Source organism: Acinonyx jubatus, chromosome D1 (genome assembly GCF_027475565.1).
Source record: "Acinonyx jubatus isolate Ajub_Pintada_27869175 chromosome D1, VMU_Ajub_asm_v1.0, whole genome shotgun sequence".
In the NCBI taxonomy this organism is placed as follows: Eukaryota; Metazoa; Chordata; class Mammalia; order Carnivora; family Felidae; genus Acinonyx; species Acinonyx jubatus.
The window spans coordinates 22,304,512-22,331,279 of record NC_069390.1 but is presented as its reverse complement, the minus strand read 5'-3'; positions in this window follow the sequence as shown (position 1 = coordinate 22,331,279).

Sequence of the window (26,768 nt, the reverse complement as noted above, 5' to 3'; positions counted from 1 at the left end):
AGGCTCGTACCCAAAAAATCATTGCCCACACCAATGTTAAGAAGCTTTTCCCCTATGTTTTCTTCTAAGAGTTTTATGGTTTCAGGACTTACATTAAAGTCTTTCATCCTAGGTTGAGAGAGCAGGCCTGGCACTGGGGGGTTGGAAGTCTGGGCCCATCAGAATTGGCCCGGAGGCTGTGTCTGCAGGGGCCAGCCTGGCACTGAGTGGGCCTGGAGCCTGAGGCCAGGGCACCCTGCCTGGTGGCTAGATCTCTGAGGCCCTCCTAGTTCTGGCCATCAGTCTGGAGCCTCAGGGCCTGGTGGCTGGCTGGGCACTGGTGCTAGTGTCTGGGATGAAGTCAGATACTCACTCCTCTCCCCTCAACCCATGGGGAAGGCCTCTATGCCAGCTGCCCAGACTTGGAGGCAGGGTGATGGGGATAATCTGTTGTTCCTATCTTCTTGAATAGGTCTTTTCTTGTTTCTGTGCTAAATCAGGTGCTGTAATCTCTCACCTGGAATCCTTAGCCCATGCAAAGGTATTTTCATGTATGGGTAATTGTACAAATTGATGTTTCTGTGAGAGAAAGAACACTGGAAACTTCTATGCTGCCATCTTGCTGATATACTGCCAAAAATTTTTTACAGAATCTACCACTTTAGGTTCAGCAAAACTTATATTTGGACTCCAGATTGTACATGTCCAATGACTTTGCATAAAAAAAAAGACTTAGCTATTTAATTTCCAGACTATATGTATATGGTTAATATTATTGTTATTATTTTAAATCTGTAAGACCTGTCTGTACGAAAGGGATTTAGGTATTTTCTTAATGTGCACTTGTTGATAAAATGTGTTGTGCACAGCAGAATACCTAGGGAAACATTATATTTTATTGATTGACTCGATTGTGTTGGTGAAGAAAGTAAATCATTTGCAATAAGAGATATTTACTGTCCTGTCTACAGAGAGCAGAATCAAGAGGATTAGCGGCATTAGAATCACTTTCATAGACATCGTAGAAAAGAGGGCAATACATTATATAAATCCTAAAACAAACTTCTTGAGCATCATTTCTTTCTGATAAATACAGATACATATTTAAAAATTATTTACTATACTTTATCTGATAGAACAGCCTATCCCCATATAGGAGACCAATATATTACTAATAAATTAGAATGTATAACATATATTTTATAAGAATGGTTAAATTTATAATGTGCTTTGTCAAAACATATAGATCTCTATGAATATTTGAATAAACTCCCTAAGTCAAATATGTAGATTAAAAATAACATAGATACAATAATTTCTGTTATTGATTTTTTTCTATTTCTATTTTCACTAGCCAAAAGTACCCAGAAAAGATGAGATATCATTAATTAGGACTTTAAAAAATAAAGAAAATAAAATATGTTCTTCCTTTGTTTATAACCATAATGTAGTCATATGCAGAATACTGCAAATGTCTTTAGCATTGTAATTCACAAAATCATGATGATATACATGGATTTACAATAAGAAATGATGACAAAAAGAATATAAAAGATGCCTTGTAGCTTCCAAGTGGAAAAAACACCAAGAAACAACAAAACCTTAAATAAGAAAATACTACAATAGAGGTAAAGAGGGAACCAGGAAGGGAGGAACTTGAGAAGGCAGATAAAAAGGAGTGAAAAGAGAGAAAGAGAAAAAAAGGAATTTCCTCTACTTAGAATGATAATGGCAGACATGTGAGGCTCAAAATTTCAAATGCTATGAAAGTCACATCAAGGATGAAAATGATATTGTACCTAATTTTATAATAAAACTAGAGCAGCACATGAAATGTTTAAGCCCAATAAAATATTTCCTGATGAAATCCTAGAGGAGAAAATAGTCAACAATTACTTTGACCTTGATCACAGCAACTTCTTACTTGACATGTCTCCAGAGGCAAGTGAAACAAAAGCAAAAATGAACTATTGGGACCTCATCAAGATAAAAAACTTCTGCACAGAGAAGGAAACAATTAACAAAACTAAAAGACAACCAATGGAATAGGCGAAGATGTTTGCAAATGACATATCTGGTAAAGGGCTAGTATCCAAAATCTATAAAGAGCTCATCAAACTCAACACCCAAAAAACAAATAATCAAATGAAGAAATAGGGAGAAGACATGAATAGACACTCTTCCAAAGAAGACATCCAGATGGCCAACACACATATTAAAAGATGCTCAACATCACTCATCATCAGGCAAATACAAGTCAAAACCACAATGAGATACCACCTCACACTTGTCAGAACGGCTAACATTAACAACTCAGGCAACAACAGATGTTGGCAAGGATGCGGAGAAAGGGAACCCTTTTGTACTGTGATGGGAATGCAAACTGGTGCTGCCACTCTGGAGAACAGTATGGAGGTTCCTCAAAAAAATAAAAAATAAACAAAAATAAACAAAACATAAAAAAACAAAAAAAAAATAGAACTATTCTATGACTCAACAATTGCACAGCTAGGTATGTATCCAAAGGATACAAAAATTCTGATTCAAAGGGGAACATGCCCCCCCAATGTTTATAGCAGCACTATCAACAATAGACAAATTACGGAAAGAGCCCAAATGTCCATCAACTGACAAATGGTTAAAGAAGATGTGGTGTGTACACACACATACACACAGACACACCCACAATGGAATATTACTCAGCTTTCAAGAAGAATGACATCTTGTCATTTGCAACAGTGTAGACAGAACTACAATGCATTATGCTAGGTGAACTAAGTCAGAGAAAGAAATATCTTATGATTTCACTGATATGTGGAATTTGAGAAATACAACAGATGAACATAGGAGAAGACAAGGAAAAATAAGATAAAAACAGAGAGGGCGCCTGGTTGGCTCACTTGGGTTAAGTACCTGACTCCTGATTTTGGCTCAGGTCATGGTCTCATGGTTCATGAGTTCAAGCCCTGCAGTGGGTCTTGTGCTGACAGTGTGGAGCCTGTTTGGGATTCTATCTCTCCTCTCTCTTTTCTTGGCCTCTCTCTCTCTCTTTCTCTCTCAAAATAATTAAACTTAAAAAAAAGATAAAAACAGAAGGGGAAGCAAACTGTAACAGACTCTTAAGTACAGAGAGCAAACTGAGGGTTGCTGGAGGGGTGTTGGGTGGGGGAATGGGCTAAAGGGGTGATGGGCAGTAAGGAGGACAATTGTTGGGATGAGCACCAGTGTTATATGTAAGTGATGAATCACTAAATTCTACTCCTGAAATCATTATTACATTATATGTTAACTAAATTGGTTTTAAATAAAATTAAAAATATATTTATTTCCTGATAGTGTTAATACTTATAAAATCCTTTATTCTAAAACAAGTCCACAAATAAAAAAAATTAAAAAAAAAAATAAAAATAAATAAATAAAACAAGTCCAGAAGTTGAAAATGTACATAGGTTCGGCAACATAGTGGCAAAGTTCAGATTAAAAGTGTTCAGTGCATCAATAGGGGAAATTAACATGTTTGCTTGTTTCCTTGATATTATTAGGCATGTAGTTTAACATGCGTCACTTAGTGTCTCTGTCAGAGAAAGAACACAGAGGTAAAGAGAACTTTGTAGCAGACCTAGAACCCAGAAGGCTCACACAAAAGTAAACCATTCACACATTTTTACTGGACTGCTACTTTACCAATAATATATATGGAAATAGTGCCTGGCTAGGAACAGATTGTAAATTATAAAGATGAGAGTATTTTTTTCTTCTGTGCAAATTAAATAATGAATTTATCAGGAATAGTGCAAAGAAATAGGTTTTTTCTTTAAATATTACTGGAACAGCCTGACCCAGGTAGATTAAAAAATGAGAGGGGCTGGGGCAGGGGGAATTAGGATTATATACTTCAGATTTTTTTTTTTTGGCTCTTTGAGATTTTTATGCATTCCAGAATTTTATGTTGTAAAAATAAGTCTGTATTGGTCAGGGCTCATTGAAAGAAAAAAAAAGTATAATTACTATGGAGTGAGGGATTTATTGTAGGACTAAGAGGTTACATAATTATTGAAGAAACTGTAGAAAGAAGGGTCAAAAAAGAAAAGCTGGAAGATCAGAGAGAGGTTCTTAAACAGCCTTCCTTGAGCACTTCCTTGAGGACAAGGGCACCTCTGCAGCCCTTCATAGCCAGCTGCCATACTGGGTCTCAAAGGAGAGCTGGTGGAATTGTCCATGAAGAGATGTTGCCTATCTGGTCAGGGGTCTGGTATGCTGTTGCTCAGCAGAACTCTGCGCAGAAGGAAGAGCTGGACATGGAGCGAAGGGAAAGAGCGCATGAGCAGGAATCAGCCAGCACCTCTTCCTCTGTCTCCTGTCACATGAAGCACATCTGATACACTTGAGGGTTGTGCTTCTCTTCCACTTGGTACAAATACACCCACAATTTCTCATTTGGACACCTTTACGTGGAACAATTCAGAAGTGATTTGAGAAAACTTGTTTCCAGTTTAGGCATGTGGATACAATACAAAAACCATCACAAAACATCATATGAAAATTTGCTTCCTCCCTTTCTTCTTAGTTTTTGTTTTCCTTTTCTCTTTTTACTCTTCTTAAAAAAAACCTAAATATTAATCACTTTCTAAATATATATATATATATATATATATATATATATATATATATATATAGTCTTTCGTATCATGTAATTTAGTGCCTAGTTTCATGCCTTACTTATTTGAGTCAAATCTCTATAGTGGTCTGACCTGCTTAGGACAGACCTACCAAGAGCAGGGAGCCAAGGGTCACATGTCCAAATACCTTCAGGCACCAAGCACATAACTAGAATATGCCAATATCAGAAGGAGTAAAGGGGTTTTTAGGAACTCTGGAGTCTCCCTAAGGCTTCCTAGTATAAAGTTCAGTATAGCTTCTAAAATCTGCAATGGGGTAGAAGAGTATCCTTTGTCTTTCATATGCAAAAGAAAAAAAGATAGGAATGAAAATCAACAAATACGGTATGGCTTCTTTGGATAGCATGATTAAAATGATCCATGAAGGGAACCAGAAAATGTTGCAAAGTATAAAAGTTTTGGCACTAGACCCATGATTGTTATAAGCCCATCATGAGAATATTTCTACAAAGCTCTGTCAATAAAAGGATGGGAAGCTTCCTTTACGTACTTAAACAATATTCATTCACAAGTTGGATCAATTTAGCAAATTAAGGGTGAGAAGGCACAACACACTTTTATTATCCTCATTTGACTGAAAAAAAAATCATTAAGTCTTCCCATTACCAAAAGTGGTGTTTCCTCTGCCATATGTTGAAGCATGAAATTGAGAGGCAAATCTCTCTTTGCTTTCTCTTATACATTTACTTTCTTTCTGCCTAGTGATCACATCTTTCCAAGACTAAACAAGGGGCAATGTCATACTTTTTAAACCCACAGGCCAGCTGATGGGGAAAAAAAGAATTTCAAACAGCTTGGACATGGATTTCCACTTTGCTATTAAATCTTTGACAGTTATCCAAGACCCTCAAGGGGGAGAGAGAAAAAAAAAAAACTCCTAGCTTTTTGTTTACAGTGAGAAGTTACTGAGGTGGAAAAAGCTATTAGGATCCAAACAGGGAGGTCTGATGTCTCTTACTTATTCCATGGGGCCTTGACTAGATCTGATTCATATTCTAGTGGATTGGCCTTTTGTGTCCTGCTGAAAAGCCATGAAAGCTTTGACAGCAAGAATGACTGCATCACAAATGAGACTTTCTCTCATTTCTATGTTTCCCCTGAGTCTGACTTTATTATGAGAACTCAAATGTACTAGCTTCAGACTCTCCTTTCTTCTTGATTCCATGGTGCATGCCTTGACTGCCACATTCTTTCTACCTGGAGCCTCAAGGGGCATTTTCCAGGTAACTGTCTTTGGTTAACATGCTTTGTTCATTTTCTCATACTGATAGGATTGAGGAGTCTGTTGGCTTTATCAAGTGTTTGTGAATGAAATCTTGATAGTGATGTAATTTGTCCACCAGAACCCTAGATAATCCTCCAACAACTCAGATACACATACACATACACACACACACACACACACACACACACACACACCAGGATGACAGTTTCTGAAAAACTGTAATCAATTTACGTCTAAAAATTAAGTTAAGCTTGGACTCCTAACTGGGCTATCTTCTCTTTTTTGAGAGGACACCCTTAAAAATTAATTTGGTTTGAGATAAATATCTTTATAATTTTTAAGGAGTAATATATTTTCGTTACTGAAAAATAAATAATGTATACAAAACTTTATAAAGACTCATCATGCATAAAACATAAAAATTTACAAAATCCCATCATTAATAACCTTTACTGACATTTCGTTAACAATGTCCCACCCACTTGTCTGTGCCTATACACACATACATAAGGTAGAAGGAGATACATCTTTTTTAAAAAATAGTATTAGGGGTTTAGTTTTACTTAAATGTAACCAAATGAGAAGAGGAAACCAAATGGAACAGAAGATGCATGCATGACTGAACTACCAAAAAAAAAAAAATCTTTCTTCCTAAGAAGACATGTTGTTTTTTAGAAAATTCCTCCAAAAATAAGGGAAGATATCTTGACTTCTTTACGAGATTAGATACCTGTTAGTCTAACATTATAGTATCTGTTGATTCTTTACTATTGAATGATGATGTCCATTTTCCTTCTATTGATCTATTATATTTCATTATGTCATGTTTACATTAACTACATCATTATTATAGTTTATAACAAAAACACTGAAAATTCATTTAACTTGGTATTAAAGAACTTTGGTGTCTTTTTCTGACTATCACAGTTCCTATATTCTAATCTCTTTATTTTTAAAATATTGTTTCAATGTTTATTTATTCTTGAATGAGAGAGACAGAGCGTGAGGAGGGGGGGTGGGACAGAGAGGGAAACACAGAAACCAAAACGGGCTTCAGGCCCTGAGCTGTCGGCAGAGTCCGCGGTGGGGCTCGAACTGACGAACTGCGACATCATGACCTGAGCCAAAGCCAGGTGCTCAACGGACTGAGGCACCCAGGCACCCTTAATCTCTTTATTTTTAATGTATTTTAATCATTGGCTATATTTCATCATCAGGTGGTTTTTTGAAGACAAACATGTGGGTGCTGTAGTTTCATGGGTTTTCAAACGTGAGAGTGTTTTTCTGTTGCCCTTGCAGTTAAAGGTCTAATTGGCTGCATATAAAACCCGTGGACCACACTCTTCCCTTAGGAATGTTATCTGTTATTTTATATTCTGCCTTCAGAGAATCATGTGACCACCTGTAGGTTCTGCTTTCGGCTTTGTCTGGCAAAGCCAAGGACAGCAGAAAGGATTACTCAAGACTCCACAAGTCAAGAGAGGTGACAGGGAGGCTAAGGGAAGTCTCCCGAAGCTGCTCTCAAGCTCCCATATTTATTAGGCATAAATATAGGGAAAATATTGCACAGTATGTCCATGGCTACATTCCAGTAAGAACATATAGAAAGCATGCAAAAAACAAAGCATTCCCAAGACTACCAAAGAGCAAATGCAGAAAGTAGGGTGGAGAACAAGATAATATTTTCCATAAATAGCATGGTCTAAGAAATTCATGAGCACAGGCAGGACCCAACACCTATATACCATTAACTAGATAGTGGTCAGCTGTTGTCAGCAAGGCCAGAAAGCAGTGTTATACATTCCCTATAATCTCCTTAACCAGGACATAGCTGTTTGATTTCCCACAACCACCCAAATCCATGTTGTCCAAAACAATTGGCAAATTTGTTTTTTTTTTCTTTTACACATGTGTATATTTAAATATTTTCATTCAAATCTTACTAATTTTACCAAGATATATCTTGCTGTGATTATTTCTACCAATTGCTCCTAGAACACAACTGTCATTTTTTTAAAAATTTTTTTCAATGTTTATTTATTTTTGAGACAGAGAGAGACAGAGCATGAATGGGGGAGGGTCAGAGACAGAGGGAGACACAGAATCTGAAACAGGCTCCAGGCTCTGAGCTGTCAGCACAGAGCCCGATGTGGGGCTCGAACTCACAGACCGCGAGATCATGACCTGAGCCAAAGTCGGACGCTTAACCCACTGAGCCACCCAGGAGCCCCCACAATTGTCATTTTTAATTGAATATATGGGTCTTTATGTTAGAAAAGCTTTATTTTATGTTTAATGTTCTTTTTTCTTAGTAACAATGTTTATGTGAATAGAAACTCCTTTCCCCAAGTATCATTCTCCTTCTCTTATCACTTGTATGTCACTGTTCCTTCAATATCATACTCTGTTGTCTTTAGGCCATATTTATATATATTTGTAAATACTCAGTTTTTCCCTACATTTTGGTACTGCACTTTGCATCTCCTTTCATTGTCTTCTACTCTCTTCTTGAACTTTTATATATTTTTTAGCACTTTCTGAAAATAACTCACATTGTCTATAGTATTTGAGACTATGGATAATATTATGTGATGTGTGCTTTTCACTTTTTCTTTTTTTTGCTTATGCTCTTTTTCTCACTTAAAAATGTTTCTTTCTTGCAGATTTTATTCAGGCACACTTCATTTTAAGGGACTCTTTATATTTGTTAATACTATTGAAAAGGACCAGCTGCCTGCTAAGGAATAATTCAAAGGGTGGCATGACTGAGTGAGAAATCTTTACTTGGATTTGTTGTCTCAAACACCCTCTCATCCAGTATGTTAATTTACTTCACCCCAGGAAAGACAACATATTTCCCTTTGGTTTTCCTGTTCAAGAGTTTAGTGTCATTATAGCAAAGCCCTTCATGGTTCAGAATCTATGGATTTCAAGGTGGTACTCACAGGCTCTTCCTTCTCCACCCCACTTTAGCTCTGACTCTCCCCTAGACCAGAACATTCGGTCATAGACAATAGAAATAATTTGTCTCTGGGGCACCTGGGTGGCTCAGTCGGTTAAGTGTTGGACTTTGGTTCAGGTCGTGATCTCACAGTTTTTGAGTTCGAGCCCTACGCCAGGCTCTGTGCTGACAGTTCAGAGCCTGGATCTGGCTTTGGATTCTGTGTCTCCCTCCCTGTCTGCCCCTCCCTGGCTTGCACTCTGTCTTCATCTTTCTCTCCCAAAAGTAAATTTAAAAAAATAAAAAAATAAGAAATAACTTGGTTCCATGTTTTTCCTATTGTCTCATCTCCCATCTGACATTCTGTGGTATTGAACTGTCTCTATAGGGACATATCCCACCTTCAGAGTGACTTCTCCAAAGCCTTAGACCACCTGCTTTAAATGAAAGCATCATTGGGATGCCTGGTGGCTCATTCGGTTGAGTGTGCGGCTTCGGCTCAGGTCATGATCTCATGGCTTATGGTTTTGAGCCCCACGTCCGTCTGTGTGCTGACAGCTCGGATCCTGGAGCCTGCTTTGGATTCTGTGTCTCCCTGTCTCTCTCTGCCCACTCTCTCTGTTTCTCTCTCTAAAAAATAAATTTAAAAAACATTTAAAAATAAATAAATCAAAGCACCATTGAATTTGACTTTTAGGATGATGCCATTTACTTTGCAGGAAATCTGTATGCTGCCCAGCCATCCTACGTGCCATGCGTAAGCTCCCAGCATGCTCCCTTGTCACACACATTATAGCATTTGGCAGATGTACTTCAAGGTAACTGGCTTAGGGCTGTGGAATTTCTCTTTGTCAGTGCCTCTCTCTCTCAACGTTTTACCTATTTATTGTTTATTGTGGCATTTAAAAGAAACCAGTAAAGTAAAAAGTTCCTATTTGGTTATCATTAACTGAAAATTACCCCAGATATTTTCAAATGGAAGACTATAACTGTATATAGATATAGATACACACACACACACACACACACACACACACACACACACACACCCCTATGAAATAAATACTTCTAATTCAATTTAATTCAATCCATATTTACTGGAGATCTACTGAATTTCAGCCACTGGAGATAGAAAACTGTATTAAAGAATGAAACAAAGGGAGAAGCAGGTTTTGCAAAAGGCCAAGACAGTTAGTTGACAGGGAATGTGGCTTTAGAAAGGCAGAAAAGTTTCAGGAAATAGATTAACATGATAGCACCTACTGGCAAAAACCATAATGTTTATTTTTTTTCTATATTAAAGCATTTATTGCCATGTATATCTCCAGTGAACATTTTGCTTGATAGGACCCAGCAAGTATAGGGCTTGTAGGTCAAGAAATAAGAAGATACCAGTCTGGGCAGTGTGAGGAGAGATGGTTACCTTTTATCTGAGACTGCCTTAAAGAATAATTACTAGCTATTCCCAAACCTTCGCACACCAAGTGGTCCAGTATATACTTGGAGGCTGATTACAAGCAGTTTGTTCTCCAAATGTTATGTGTCATCACAGACTATAGAGTGAGCCATCAATGTTTGCAAACAATAGTAAAAATAATCAACATTTATCAAGTACTTCTAATACAAGGCCTTTTTCTAAGTACTTTATTCACGCAATCCTTGCAGAAAGACTGGTGAGGTCAAGGTCATAATTTTACAAATAAGGAAACTGAGGCAAGAGGGCATAACTGGCATAGGGCATTGTATGGGAAAATGGCAAAGCTGGGATTTAAGGCGGAAAAAAAAAAAAAACGCTTCGATTTTAGTCCACGCTAAACAATCTCATCAGTTTTCCATGATCTGAAGAAAATATTCCTAAGCCCAGCTAGTTCTCTTTGTTGTAGGTACATGCGTTTTAGAGGAAATGTAAATGTACCACAGAAGTAAGTTTTAGTCTCAACTCCACCCTAACAAAACAGATGGAAAGAAAATGCTTGTAGCATTTTTGTGTGGGGTGAGTTTGCAGGTCAATGAACACTTCTACATCCTGGTCTCACTCCTTTGTTCTATATTGTGTCAGGTGCTATGTGTGTGCAATCCTTGTCACACCTTTTGATTCAGCTTGTCTCTGAGACTTAGCCCCTTGACGGGAGTCATTTTTTCAGTCCCCTCTGCAGGACCAGTGAGAAATGAGAGAAGCTGATATAACATCGTCCCCGCTGATGAGTTTTTGCATATAAGCCTTTCCTCTACAATAAGACGTTGCATAACTATTGCTATTATTTTCTTATGTAAGAGGCCAAGTTGTGTCTCATTCTTCCGTGAAGCTAACGTGATATTTGGATTATAGCAGAAATTCAGTAACTATTTGATGAATAAATCAAGAATAAATTAATTGTTTTTAAAAAAAGACTTCTGGCGGGTTGTATTTCTCAAAAATTTAGTGTAGTCAGCTTGGAACAGTTCATTGTGCAGAAATAAACATAGCACCTCTTGAATCCCTTTGAAAAAAATTCGTTTTTCATTGTCATTAACATAAGTTCATTCAGGGGGTGTCTGATGACTTGGTTGAGTGTCCGACTTCAGCTCAGGTCATGATCTCACACTTGTGAGTTCGAGCTCTGCGTGCGCTCTACACTCATAGCTCAGAGCCTGTAGCCTGCTTTGGATTCTGTGCCGTCCTCTCTCTCTGCCTCTCTCTCTCTCTCTCTCTCAAAATAAATAAACATAATTAAAAAAATTTAAAACAAAAACCTAGGTTCTTTCAAGAAAAGGAAAAGAGAAATTAACCCTAGAGTATTGGCGTTTTCTTCCTGGTTATGAAAATGTGGACTTTACAAAACCTCTCAAAATGATAACTTAATGATATAGAGAACTTTAATAAAGTACCTGATCTACTATTTACCCAAAATATTACTGTGTATTCCAAGTCAACCTTATTAGGTAGATTATAGATAGATAACTATTTGCCAACATTGAAACTTAGAAGATTTCACATAAATATCTAGGTTTCTGGCTTCTTTTTCATGAAAATCAGTAGATGTTCCCTTTAGTTTGGCACAGGCCTACTATCTCTTAAGGCTTCTTACATCTAGTCCCTTAAATTTATTACATACCTTCCTGTGTACATAGGCACATGAGTTTACAATCAAATCATTAAAACCACATTAGACATTATTTTTATTCCACTGGGAAAGTTCTCTCAACAGCTGCTACAAAAACAATTATTTTTCTTTAAGCTGGCTTCCTCAGATTTGATAAACATTACCCAAGTTGACTTTGAATTCATTCATTCTTTCATTTCAGCTATTCATTCAGTAAATACTTTTAAGCTTCTTATAGGTGTCAGACATGTTAGGTACTCTACTGGGCATTAGGACTTCACCTCACAAGTAATTAGCTGGCTGAGTCACGTTGTTAATAGTTCACAGAACAGAATCCTCAAGCACAAGGCTGTTCCTTTTTCCTTAAGACTGAAAAAGGACATTTTGTGGCAGAAATGAGAATTGATCTAAGCCAGTCCTGTCCAATAGAATGTACTGCAATGATGGAAATGTTCTATGTTTGTGTTCTTCAACGAGGTACCTTTAGCCCCATGTACCTAGTGCAATTTTTAGCTTAATTTAATTTCAACTGTCTTCAATTTAAATTTAAATAGTCACATTTGGCCAGTGGCGATAGAAGTGGACAGCACAGACCTACACGTTATTGACTTTTCCATGAACTTATATAAAGAAGCCAATCCACAATAAGGCTAGTGCCACTCACAGTGTTCTTTTAAGACATGGACAGAATATTAGAGAGAGAACACTGATTAAAACAGAGAACAGGTTCATAGACAAAAATATTGGGCACTGAGTAATCATCAGTGGAAAACATGACCATGGAATCCACCAGTCATTAAGTAACATCAGACCTAATTTACAGAGAGAATGAGGGAATGCTAGGGAGACCCCTTTGACATCATCTTGTTTAGCCTTACTTTCTACATGAGAAAAGTGAATCCTAGTAGACACGACTTGACCGAGATCCCAACACTAGTCTGTAGCAAAACTTGGATAGAAGCACATGCCTCCTAGTTCTCGATCCAGGGTCCTGGAGTATCCAGAACTCCAGGGTTCTGGAGTATTTTTCCAGGGTCCATGAGTATTTTTGTCAGTTTGGAAGCATATTCCAAATGCTTTGGCTGAACTGAAATCTGTTTATTCATTTATTAAAATGGTGCGCATAACAGTTTTAAAAAGCATGATACTCTGGGCATCATAATTATTCTGAAGATCCCACAACAATTTTTAAAAAGGAATAATACAGACTTCTGATTATTAATAAGCAAATGCTATTCTGAACATACTTTTTATTAGAAAAATAATCTGAGAGAACCAGAGATATGGGCAGCTCTGTCATATGCTAACTTCTCAGGTAAAGGCAGCTTTCAAAATACACTTCAACAGAATCCCAGTGATGCTGTTACCGTGGAGACAGCAAGCAGCGGGAAAACGCTTTAAGAGGAGGGTGCAGGCAGACACTCAGAGCCCTGTTTTACATGCAGAGCCGTCATTTGACTCTATTTTATGCAGCACTGTTGCAATTTCTGATCATACAAGTGCAAAATGGTACCAGTCTTGACAACAGCTCTGTGCAAAAGGTCAGGCAGCTTTTGACTATGTTTCTTGTCTTTTCCCTCTTCTTAATCAGAGGCTGTAGAAGAGCATGAGAGGTTTCCCTTTAGGTAACCACGGAAAATGATTTAGGCACAAAGTGTGTGTTGATTTTAATCACTTCTGATATGGGTGGTTTCTAGCTTTAACCCCTCAGCCCTATTACAGCAGTGAGTGGCATGACAAAACCACGGACCTGCCTTTGTTTTTGTCAGTTGCTTTCCATCAAAGACATTGGGAGAGAAGGACATCAGATAATGAATCTTTTTGTATTTATAATGAACTTTGTGAACATCAGTTCACTGAAGTAATATTTGTTACGCACTTTCTAAAAAAAATACACAGGCAGAGCTCCGTTACTGGAATTCTAGAGGATATAAAGAATCACCCCGCTTGGCTCTGAATTTTTTTGAAAATATCAGTTTATACATCGGATTACGCCAGAGTGCAAGTCCTCTCGGGGCGTGATGGCAGTGATGTATTCATCTTTGTAAATGCCTGATACAACGTCTGGTGCAGGGACACCACCCAACAAATGTTTCCCAAATGGAGGATCACTGAGGTATAGATACATTTCCTACTTGAAGGGCCTCTACTATTTTGGTAAGCATTCTCTCAAAATGAATGATTTTGTCCCACTTGATAACTTTTAAATGTGGTGTCTTTGAGTGACTTACAAGTGAATGAATGAACTCGAACTCACCATTCAAACTTATTCATGGATCCATTCATTCATTTAGTGTTTAAGCTCCAAAGTTCTATGCTCAACAAATCCTTTGAGTTTCCCTGATGTTCAACCAAAGTTGGCAGGGTAAAACCTTCCTTGTAGAGAAAATGTAAATAAATGGTAGCTCGAAGAGAAGACATGAGACAAAGCCTAGGTTTTGAAATGCACAGCACCAAGAAAATGGCACTCTACTCATTTTTATTCCTTGCCCTGGGAAAGAATAGGCAGCTTAAATTTAGGTCTCCCAGGGCAACCAGGATATGAATTAACTCAGTACCACCTACTCAAGCTAATCTCTGCCATCCAAATCACGATGGCTTCTATGTAAGAATAATGCAATAAAAAGAAGATGGCTTTGGGGCATGGTTATATCTGCCTTATAGTTTGAAAACCTCATCTTAAAAAGTAATTTTAACTCTGGACTTGATTATTGGAGCAATTGACATCTTCTGGGAACAGGGAGAAAACCTCATCTACACATACTGATATATCTTAATCTTGATCCTAAAAGAAACACACCCGCTAAGGAGAAGCTATTTTGGTTACAAAAGATCTTCAAATTTCTAATCTCATTTGTTGGCATATTTCATAAACTTTGAAACAATAAGGACTATGTACCATTCCAAATTTTGAGACCATATAAATTAGTTCCCTTCAAAAGTCTTGCAAAAGTTCCTGTCAGGTAGTGTGACTTTTGGAGAAGGAAGACAATTCCATATATTTGTATCTCATTATAGCACTTCCATTAAAACAGTAAGGCTGGAAATTTCACATATTGATTCATATGTATTTGTTTGTAATCAGTTCTGCTTATTTTCTATTCATAATTCTTTGAAAAATTTCATTGACACTGGTGCTTACATTTATTATTAACTTATTAGAAAGACAGGAATACCTTTTCCTTTGAGTGATACATTATAAAGGCAGCTGGAATTTCAACTTTTAAAAAAAAGTTTTTTTTTAATGTTTATTTACTTTTGAGTGAGAGACAGTGTGAGTGGGGGAGAAGCAGAGAGAAAGGGAGACACAGAACCTGAAGCAGACGCCAGGCTCTGAGCTGTCAGCACAGAGCCCGATGCAGGGCTCAAACCCACCAACCGTGAGATCATGACCTGAGCTGAAGTTGGATGCCTACCAACTGAGCCACCCAGACGCCCCTGGAGTTTCAACTTCTAATTACCCACTTTTATCCTCTCCTTTACTTCTGCCTTCTCTTAGATTTAAATGAAGTAGATACATAGATATTTATGTAAAAATAAAAGATATATAGACTTGTGTTTTTGTAACACACGTTTTATATAAATATGTTTTTAAATAAATACATATTTAGTTATATGACTATACTGCATCTTATTATCTATTTCTCAATTAAAAGGAATATATATTCCTCCCCCCCCACCACCTTTTCCTTTACTATTACACAGTGTACCCATGGTCAGAATGTCTTAAGCTATGTGTTATGGTATATTTTATTATTACTAGAGTATAAGGTAGCACATTTTTCTTTCCCACTTCCTCTCTTCCTTTCTATTCTTCTTATTTTCCATAAAATGTCTATCAATGAGAGTTTTTGACTAAACACAACAGAAGCTGACTGGCTTGTGGAACAGAAAGAATTTTTTTTTTTTAAAGGATATTGGGAGCATCACAAGGTTGCTGGATGCCCTGGAGATCTTCCTGAATTGAGTCTGTGCTTCCAGAAACCATGGTCCAAGCAGCACTGCAGAGCTAGCTTTACAGTAAACCCACAAGCACTGCAGCAGCCCCAGAGAGCATTAGGGGGAACCTCACTGATGCCAGTTTTGCCAGTGAAACTTATCCAAGCAGCCTCAATGTATCTTTCCAGGCAGCCATTATCTTCACTGAAAGGAGGAGCCCCTGCTGCTACCTGGGCCTGGAGAAAGTGAGAGAGCCAGAGCAAGAGACTGAGGGAGAGAGAAAGAAAATGGAAAAATGGAAAAATGGAAGACGCAGCCCCAGCTTCTTTGTTTGCATTGCTCACTTCGCAATACAAGTTTGGTAACAGTGGTTCTGACTGATGGCATTGGGGTCACAACCCTGTGCTCAACATAAAAGCGAGGCTGGAAGTTCGAGCCCTCATTACTGTGTTAGTTCTAGGTTAAGAAAGTAGGATACATAAGGTTGATATATCCCTAAACGGGATAAAGCTCTTCTAACTTGACTGGTCACCATGAATATGAAAGATGCTCACTTTACTGCTTGACTGACCTACAAAGAGCGAAACCAGCTCACAGTACCCAACGGTAAATGATGGCGCCAATTTCCTTATGATCTCGCCAAACTTTGATAGGACACAACATTTTGACTACTGTCAAATATTTTCTATTTCCAATAGAAAAAAAGTTATTTTTCCAACTTTGGTTATAAAAGCATTGGACAGGTAGGCACCTAGGTGGCTCAGTTGGTTAAGCGACTGACTCTTCATTGCAGCTCAGGTCATGATTTCACAGTGAGTTCGAGCCCCACATCAGGCTCCATACTGACAGCCCCTCCCACACTCTCATGAACTCTGTCTCTCAAGTAAAAAATAAAACCAAAAACAAAACAAAGAAACAGAATTTGGAAAAAAAAACATTGGGCACCATTTTATATATTTACAAGGCAATTATTATCTTCTGTGAATCTTTTTGTCTATAGCTTTTGCATGTTTTTTCTAAGTGATAGCTTTTTGGTTTGTTTCGAATCGAATGGCAGGTATTTATATATTCTGGGTATAATTGTGTACCTATTATATAGATTGTTATCAACTTCTCCCAGGCTATTGTGTGATTTAACTTTGTTTATACTGGTTTTATCTGCTATACTAAAAGATTTGATGTCAAACTTATTAATCTTCTCTTTAATACTTTTTATTTTTGTGAGTTTTAAAAGGGTGTCTTGTTTAACCAAGGTGGTAACACTATCTTCTGATATTTTCACATAATAGTTTTTAAAAGGCAGTTTTGCTTTGGTTTCTGTTTTTGTCTTTAATTCACCTGGAATTGTGAAGTAAGGAAGTGAAGTAAGGAAACCACTAATTGTGGTTAGGGTGAAGTAAGGGAATTTATTTTTCTTGTGATTATTCAATTGTCCTAACATCATATAATATTTTATACTTTCTTAATGAAGTGCAAATGTGCACACTTATTCTTTTTTATTTTTCTTTGAAATTTCACTGAAAACCATTAGATATAATTCCATCTCCTTTCTACAAAACCAATTTTAACAATCCTCTCAAGTTTCAACATAAACTGCATCTCCTTCTGGAAAAATTTCCTAACTATCAAAGCCAAACTGCTCTTTCCACTGTGGATTGTTTTAGAGCTTGACTCCGTACTGGCTACCCCTTTCCTTCCTATGGGAATGTAGATGTAAAGCATCTAACATAGACAGACATGCCCAGACTTCCTGGAGGAGGTGACATTGTGGGGGGAATTCAGGGACAGGGAAAACACACTTCAGGCAAAAGCAAAGCGTCGTCAGCATTTGTTACGCAGCTTCTTGATTTTATGTAAAAGTCTTGAGCAAAAGGAAAAATGTCTACAATTTCAAATTTCTCCACAGCATTGCCCTTAAATATTTAATTAATTTTTGCTAACTGATTTTCTAATTAAAACAGTCATTTCATGTGGGAATTAGGGTCACAGTTCACCAGAGGACAAATAATACACAGCACACCAGATTTGACAGGTGATGCCAAATGGACATTTCCCTGTACCTTACTTACCTCAACTGTTGAATGTATTTATAAGAAAGCTGTACCAGTAAGTGGTTGGGGAGAAGGTAAGACAATGACTGGTGAGAAAAATGGGAAAAAATTTAAAGGGGCAATTCACAAGTAGAACTGACAATTTAAATCTATGTTTCTAACTGAAGACACACCTGCCATAAATATTGGAAATATTGACAATGCTCCCATCTTGACTCTCTAAGGAAGAAAAGCACGCTTTTTGCTTTTTAATGCAAGAGTATATTTAACTTAGAAAATATAATGATTGATGTGAATGAAGTTGAAAATGTGTTCTATCACCAAGAAGAAATGAGAGGCACCCTCTCAGCCAATATGACTCATTAATTAGCCAGGAAAAGGGGTGTGCAAGTAACTGCAGTCTATCTTAAATCTTCTTTCCCTTATCAGACACTGTGACAAGATCACATGCATTACTGCAGGATTATTAAAAGTCTGATTCCCGCAAATAGATTTTTTTTCCTCCAATAGTGTTAATCTTAGGCATGTTCTTCAGGCATGTATTATTTTAGAACTCAAAACTATTAAATTCATTGCAAAAATATAATAAATCACTATTGGTTGTTTTCAAGATGTATATCTGTGTCTGCGATTAGGGGTACTCGCATCGTGTTCATGACTACGGCTGTTATCTAAAAATTGTCCTTGGACAAAGAGCATCTGAAACTGCAACATGTTATTTTCATAAGTAAGTGAAGAGACAAAGGGTGCACAGCCACCTTTCCAACAGACCGTCATCTATAACAAAGAAACATGGATGAACACTATAAATCAAAGAGCAGTAATGTAGCAGGAATGCGCAGCCTGGAAGGTTAAAAGCAATTAGTAAATAACAAAGGTGGCTTTGAGGCTGTGAAGCTCACTTTTTGGCTCAGTTGGGTAATATCAGCAGTGGAGTCTTAGTCACGCTTTCAGCTAGAGATATTTATAGACTGTAACACCGGCTGTAATGCTGAATACTATCTTTTGTGGTGTACTTCATTTTCTCTGATTAAAGAGGGAAAAGTCTCCAAACAAAGATAAACCATGAGCCTGGTTATCTTTCAGTAATTTGAGAGCAAAAGCTATCTCATATATGATATATTCCCAGTGTCCATTATAATCTCTGACAGAGTGGATCCTCAAGAAATATTTGCCAAAGAAATACATAAACGAAACACAAATAAATGAACAAATGACCACATCGACCAGAACACTAGTCCGTACTACCTTTCAGAAATTTGGTAACGGTCTTGCAATATGTTTGGACGTGTCCATTGGCTTATCCCATCTCCTACCCTTCATTCATTGACTCAGTTCAGCTGAATAGCATAAATACCCACTCTTTGCCAGATACTGGGCTATATACCAGTGATATAAAGATAAATGAAATATTTCTTGAATTTTTAAAGAATTCAGAAACTATAATGTAATGTGATAAGACTATAATAGAGCTCAATATGACTTTGCAACTTCTGTCCACAGCATGGAACAACAAAATAGGTCAGATGAGAAAGATTTGGCAAAGAAACGCTAGTTTTGAGGATGGGTAAAGTGTACCATGTTGATATATGTGTGATAAATAGTAGGATATTCTGCCCAGAAAGAATAGCATGTGCAGTGCCATGGGATCTTCAGAAACCATGATGTTTTGGGAGAACAAAGTGCTAGGAACAAACGAGTTTAGGCAGCAACGAAAGATTTGACACGTTTATAGCATGCCCATTACCCTCATAACCATCCCCACATCCAAGGCACACACATAAAGGGTTAGTGTAGAACCCCAGCTATTGGCCGGGGCTACGCTGAAGTTTATTAGATTGTTAGAGTTTTTAAAGCTCACAGAGGCATGTTTATGTGGTAAACAGTCTTATCTAATTCTCAAAGAAGAGGTAACTCACTGAGTTCCCCACTGGGCCTTTCTATTTCTCGTGTTGTCTCTTCATTTGTCACCATTCGGTTTCATCCAAGGAGGACTTTTTTTTTCTTTTTTTCTTTTCCTGTTATGAGAAGGGGTTTCATGGTTTCTTTAAACCACAGAGCAGCATTCATTTTGTGCTACAAGGAAGACTTTGTGCTCTTTCACTCCCAGTGGTGATAAAAACCTCATGCAGCAGACAGAGTTGCCTGAGATGCCAATATCACAAACTCCACATCCTTTTCGGTCTTGTTGTGACTTTTTTTCAGGGACAAATGTGACAGTAAAAGTCCAGGGTCTACATCATTTCTAGCAGGTAGTGAATATAATCCTCCTGGAAATGAAGAATTAATGGTCTTTCACCACTGGCTCAAAAGCTCAGGACACTGACTTCAAAAAGAATGCACTCAGAACAGACCCACTGCCTGATGTGTAGGAGAAAGGAGGCTAACCGGGAGAAAGGAACCGGCCGCAAACACAGAATTCTTTCTGGCCCCAGCTGAGGGCATCACTCTTTGACATCAACGCAATGAATTCCACTATGACACACATGGTTTCTAGGCCTTGAGCTCATGGAGAATCTACTCCCTAGTTAGTGCAGAAAGCTCTTATCTGTTCAACAGTGTGTTCCCTTAGAAGGTTGGGATCTATTTCCCATTGTAAAAACACAGGGCTGTGCGCACCACTGAGGCATGCATATGCCTGGCACAGTTGTCTTCTTCCTGTCTTACTTTTATTAAAAACCTAGCGATGCAGATTTAAAAACATCCAATTGGGCCAATAGTCAGAGGGTCATATGGGATTATTGCCTTTTGTAAGAACTGCAGAGAACTAGTTTCTAGAGCTGGCCCAATCTATTTTTATGTTTCAAGGAAAAGAATGTGATTGAAGGGTTGACATCTATACCATGGCAATAAACAAACTGGCTCACTTACATTTTGTAAAAAAAAAAAAGATTTATCCATACCGACAAAACATATCTGTTGGAATTTAAGTCGATTTATTTTGAGAGAGGGAGGGAGGGAGGGTGAGAGAGAGAGAGAGAGAGAGAGAGAGAGAGAGAGAGAGAGAGAATGCACCTGAGTCAGGGAGGAGCAGAGAGAGGGAGGGAGAGAGAGAGAGAATCCCAAGTACTGTCAGTTCAGAGCTCAATGTGGGGCTCAAACTCCTGAACTGCAAGATCATGCCCTGAGCCAAAACCAAGGGTTGGATGCTTAACCAACTGAGCCACGCAGGTGCCCCTGTAGGTAGTTTTTAAAATAATATTTCCACTAAGTGTGCTATTTAAGCTTTTTTTTTTAATCCATTTGTGGCTTTAAAAATAACATACAATTTTAAGAAAATATTCTTCCAAGAAGCAGGCATATTTAAGAGTATATTTCTATTGTCCAGCCAATCGATCTTAATCCATCTGTGAAGTGCATTTTCATTTTCTCTAGATGCTCTTTTAGATTTAGATGTATAACTTTCAGGAGATACATAAGAACCAGGAAAAAAAAAAACAGTGAACAGATGAAGAGTAAAACCAGCCTCACAGGGGTGCCTGGGTGGCTCAGTCTGTTAAGCCTCAGACTGGATTTTGGCTCAGGTCACGGTCTCATGGTGGTGAGATATGGCTCCGAGCTGGGTGTGGAACCTGCTTAACATTCTCTCTCCCCTCCCCCACTCATACTTTCTCTCTTAAAAAACAAAACAAAGCAAAAACCAGTCTGACAGTACAATTCAGGGAGTAAACTAATGCAAAAATGGAAATTGGAGAGCACTCATTCAGCATAATCATTTGAGGCATTTGGTAGAAGAAGGAAGAATAAGTTGTTTTCCCTTTTCCCCCAATCTTAACTAAACACAGTTAGGATGTATATATTCTTATTGTTATGTTTTCAAAATGCAACAGAAAAGGCAGAATTACTGTGTTCTCATCTAACTATTTACGGAGTTATGAAGAGAGGCTCTCCTCCTACCCCTGATTCAACAGACTGTAAGCTTCTGTTCTGGTAGTCTTGACTCCTATTTAAATTGGTTATCCAAAAATAATTTTTTAAAAATAAAATAGAAATAAATAAGTTGGTAGTTATCCACTGCTCTAATACCTTCTACATCAGAAACTCAAAAGTTGCCTTCAGGAAAAAGCTGACAAACTCGTTTATTCTTAGAGCATAAAAATATCAAACACAGTTCAAAGCATTATTCTGTCAAGGGATAGTTGAACTGTAATGAATACAAAAATTTATTCAACTAGCATATTTCTAATGGTGTCCTCATAGGCAATCTGTAAAGGGAATTTGGGTGAGGAGATTCTTGGGCTTTGACTCATTTCAATTCTCCTGCAGGCTATTTTGTCTTCCAGGAAAGCCAGTCCTAAGCCTATGTTGTGGCTAATACTATCTGTGCTCACCAGTGAAAGCTTAATATTTTCCCCACAGAACCTACTTTGACTTTTCACAAACAACTAGAAATATGGATTGAATTGTGTCCCTCAACAAGGTATGTTCAAGTCCTAACCCTGGGAACACAGAATTTGACTTTTTATTTTGCAGTAAGGTCATTATGGATATAATTAGTTAAGGGAAAATATACTGGAAGAAAATATACTGGAATAGGATGGGTTCTTAATCCAAAATGACTGGTGTCTTTGTAAGAGGGAAGATGACGTGAATACCGAGGCACCGGAAGAATGTCATGTGAAGAGGGAGGCAGAGAGTGGAGGAAGGCACCTACCAGCCAAGGAACATCTGGGACTACCAGAAGCTGGCAGAGACAAGGAAGAAGCATCCTCCCCTAGAGGCTTTGGAGGGAGCACAATGCTGCCAAAACCTTGATTTCACACTTCTAGCCTCCAGGACTATAAGAAAATACATTTCTGTTGTTTTAAATCATTCCATTGGGTACTTTGTTAGTAGTCCCAGGAAACTAACACAGCAAGTAATTTCTTTTTGCTCTCAGTCTTTTTCTCTTCTTTCTTTTCTCTTCTCTTCTTATTTATTTATTTAGTCAACATCCATTTAGTTTCTCCATTCCAAGGACAAGGAGAGGGACAGGAGAAAACCAGTCTTTTCTTCCTTTTACATTAAAACACTGGGAAACCTGTCCAAAGTTGCATCGCTTAGTAGGTTTCAGCTATCTATAAAAATAGGTTAAAAAAAAAACAACTTATACAGGGTTGCAACTTTCAAACTGTTTACCGTAGTGTAATTCTTTAGCCAGTTGAAACATTATATGGCTCCTCAAAATATGAAAAAGACTTAAAAATTTCACTTTTCATTTTGAGGGAGGGAAGGGGCCCCCAAATTGTATCATTCAGCTGTCCTTTATCATCAGTTCCTATCTGACGTGGCACCAGTGGCCATACAATTATAACACGTATGTTATTAGAATAAATATCTAATCAATATATAGTTAAAAAATTATTAAGGGGGACAGCTGGGTGGCTCAGTTGGTTAAGCATCCAACTGTGGCTCAGGTCATGATCCCACAGCTCATGAGTTCGAGTCCCGCGTCGGACTCTGTGCTGTCAGCTCGGAGCCTGGAGTCTGGAACCTGCTTTGGATTCTGTGTTTCCTTCTCTTTGCCCTTCCTCCATTTGTGTGTGCTCTCTCTCTCACAAAAAAATAAACATTTTTAAAAAAAGACTATATTAAGGGAGTGCCTGGGTGGCTCAGTGGGTTGAGTGTCCAACTTTGACTCCGGTCACGATGTCACAGTTCACGAATTCAAGCCCTACCTTGGGCTCCCTGCTGTCAGTGCAGAGCCCACTTCAGATCCTCTGTCCTCCTGTCTTTCCACGCCTCACCTTTTCTTACTCTCTTTGACTCCAAAATAAGCAAACATTTAAAATAAATAAATAAATAAATAAATAAATAAATAAATAAATAAATAACAAATGTTAAGGAAATTTTATTAAGGATGAAGAAAAAAACAGTGGTTACTACTATTCAGTGAATATACCTGTAGACTGGCACCATAAAGAATGCATGGTTATTGTGACCTATGTAACATGACAAGGAACGAACAAATTCCTAGTTTTAAGTATTTGGCCATTTACTCAACAAAAGCTATCTTTCTGCTGAGTAAACAAGGAGGGTCCAAGTCATAGATTTACTACTAAACAGAGAGGCTATTTGTTGAGTCCCGAAAGTATCAGTAACCATTATTCTCCCATTTTACCAAATAAGTCACTGAGATTGTAACTTGGCTTCTGTAATATACCCACAGTCACAAAGTGAGGCAGAGAGCCAGGATTCAAAGCCAAGTCTGAAGTATACACATTGCCATGAACTGCCCTCTCATGCTGGATGGAGAGTAGCAATCTTTTTCCTGTGTCATTTGCTTCCATGTCTCCTGTAATCAACATTGTGTCAGGGTTAAATCTCTCATAGCAGTACTGAGTGAGATGAGCCTAGACAAGAGAGTAATTACGGCTCTTTCCAGATTTCCAGACCTCAGCAGGAAACACCACCAGTGGGTGGCAGATATAAATGTGACAACAAGTGGTGAATGCAACTACCTGTGTGGGCAGGTGCAGCTAAGAGACATCTCTCTGTATTTTCTCCTCGCTGCACAAAGAGTTTTGTTTTCACCTTTAATCTATGAGGACAGACATCACATTCAGAGCATATCTCTACTGCGGTGCTAAAGCAGCGAGCATATCCTTCCTCATCCCATACTTGCACATTCTATATAAAGTTATGCTCACATGGCACCGAAATAGACATTTTTATGTTCTACAAAAATACCACTGCAAAATGGCAAAAATGCCATAACTTGAAATAGATTATCTTCTAAGATTAACTCTGCCTGAAGAACAGATTTTCCCCACACATTCATTCTAAAATCTTTGAGTCCTAGAAAAACTGCCATTAATTCCCCATTCCTTTGATCTCTGCTGTACCCGTACCTTGACTGTCTTTTCTAGGAAAGGTGCAGACCACACGGATTCAAAGCAAACTGTCTCCTAGCTGTGTGAACTTGGGCTATTCACGTATAGTCTCTAAGTCATGATTTCTTATCTGTAAAATGGGAAGGATAAGTTTTTTTATTATTTTCTTGTTTACTTTGCTTCCTAGGTCTCCCCTTCTGGGATATAAATTTCATGACAATAACTTAAAAAAATACAACGGAATCTCGTACATATGATTATGTCATTTGGTCTTACATATGCACACACGCACACACACGTCAGAGACATTCACAAATCAATAATGGAATTTTAAAAAACACATTTCTATCTGATCTAATTCTGGTGCATTCCATGAGTTTTAGTGTGCTGTGTTTCTGTTTTAATTATTCTCAGATTATTTGCTAATTTCCCTTGTGATTTTTTCTGAGGCATGTATTATTTAAGATATGCTGCTTCATTTTCACATAATTGTGTATTTCACAACTTTTTTTTCTGTTATTGATTTCTGCTTTCATTTCTTTGCATTAAGGACATAATACATGAAACAAAAACTAATGGAACTGACTGGAGAAATAGAAAATTCTACAACAGTAGAACTTCAAAATCTCATTTCCAATAAAGGATAGAACAACTAGACAGAAGATCATCAGGGAAATAGAAGATCAGAACATCATATACAAATTAGCCCTAACAGACATCTACAGAATATTCCATCCAACAACAGCAGAATACACATACTACTCAGAGTACATGGAACATTCTACAGAATAGACTGTAAGGAAGGCCATAAAACAAGTCAGAATAAGTTTTAAATGGTTGAAATCATATAAAAGAATAATAATTCTTAAGTGGCAGGGTCACTGAAAGGGTGAAGCGCTTCTGTTGTGACTTCAAGTTAACATTAATTGAACATTTACTGTGTGTTGACACTGTGCTAGACACTGGGAATAAAGACTATTAAGGAATCTCTAAGCCACAGGGACCCAACATTCTAGTGGAGAGAGGAACAGAAAAACCAACAAACCACAATGAATCATGATAACTCTAAGAAAAATGTCACTGCTTTGGGAGCTTAGAGTAAGCACTGGCCAACAGCCAAGAAGGGCAGGCCATCATGTCAGGGATGGGGCAGTATCAGACAGATTTGCAGAGAAAGCAAGACTTGTGAAGATTCTTGGAGATCTCAAGAAGTATGTATTTGCTAAAAGAAGAAAAAATAGAAAGGGGCACAGGGGTTGAAATCTCACAGAATATTCGGGAATGGTGGTAAATGAAACTGCATAACACTTTGAAATAATCACAGAAGGTTTTTAGGGCACTCTCCAGACTCTAGCCTTGATTTATTCACTTAGATTTTCAAGGAAGGACAGAAAATAATAAGGCATAGGTAGCATATGTAGTAAATTTGTTGGAAAGGCAAAACAGGCGTACACATTTAAAGCTCAGGTGTAGACTAATGTTTTTGGGTCTACCAATCCCCAGAAATACTCAGCAGCTTGGATTCCAGTACATATATCAAGTATTCAGTTTGATTGAGCATGGTATAATTTTAAGTCATAGATAATTAAGCCATGTCCTCAGCCTATGGAAGTGGGCAACATTGAGCATTTCAATGGTATTCTTTGCCATTTTCAGAGACCAAAGATACGCTGGTGATGATTACCTAGTGAGTTGTCACATTGCAAAACTACTCATGGAAGTGCTCCTAATTACCTGTCTTAGTGTGCAGCAAATAACAGCCTTACTAAATTAGTAATGCTCAGCATGATTTAACGACCAGCCTTGACATCTAATTCCCTTATAACACGCGGATGGAACAGAAAAATGAGATTTTACATTTTAAAACCAATGCCAGTCCACAACCTAAGCACTTAGTTCACCAATGACATACTCCTGAGTGATAAAGTGATAAAGCTGACTCTTATGTGACAGTCTCTTCTGAAGTGTCTTTGGGAACAAGTGGCATGTCAATTTTCCCTATAATTCACGGTTGAAGCTTTAGTTGTGGAAAAGTTAGAGAAGGAGATTTACCCTTCAT